Below are 847 nucleotides of genomic sequence, written 5' to 3'. Positions count from 1 at the left end.
CTGTTACCCCACCACCTTTAACAGTGTCGCCACGTAATAAATGCTGAATAAATACTTTTTAAATGAATGAGTGAAGATTTTGGCATTTGGAAGGATCAATGAAAGGAGACTCACTTTTCAGGAAAAACGCTTGACCCCCGTTTCCACCTAGAAACACCTGACAGGAAGTCAATACTGCTCTCTGCTGTGGTCATGCCACGGTTTCCACCAAGCACCTTGTCTTATGAAGGACCTGCTGCACTCCTCTAGGTTGCCTGTCTGCCCTTGCAGTGTATATGGCTTTGAAATCTCCTATCAAAAGAAAAAATGCGTGAGGACTAAGGTCCTATTGTAAATAGGGGCAGAATCAGCACACACTTGTTTTGCTGCGTGGATGACACCTGTATCATGGAGCGCGAGTCTGAAGACAAACGTGCAGACTGTGCCAAAGAGCACATTGCAGCTACGACAGCGGATGTGACCACGAAGCACGTATTGTGTTCTTTTTACTTTTATTTACGTGGAGTCCGCCAAACTCCCGGTTTCACCTCTTTGTTCTTTTCCTTGGACGCATTCATAGTCTTAGGTGATTTGCTCATGAACTAAGGAGGCATCTAGGAATAAATCAGGCAGTGAATAATGAACCATTTGCGGAGAAGTGATAAGACCATGTGGTGTGTCCTGCAGGAGCAGGACAGGTACACTTGTCTAGAAACTGAAGACAAAATCTCAAGGGAGCCACAATCACGCTGAATTTTTAATGCAGGGAGAAGTAACTTTATTTTGTTACAGAAATATATCAGGGTACAGAAAAGCCCTAGAAAAAAGAAGTCAGGAGAATGATTTCACCACTGGTCAGGTTGAAGGG

Source organism: Equus quagga, unplaced genomic scaffold (assembly GCF_021613505.1).
Source record: "Equus quagga isolate Etosha38 unplaced genomic scaffold, UCLA_HA_Equagga_1.0 HiC_scaffold_20323_RagTag, whole genome shotgun sequence".
In the NCBI taxonomy this organism is placed as follows: Eukaryota; Metazoa; Chordata; class Mammalia; order Perissodactyla; family Equidae; genus Equus; species Equus quagga.
This window is presented reverse-complemented; position numbering follows the sequence as displayed.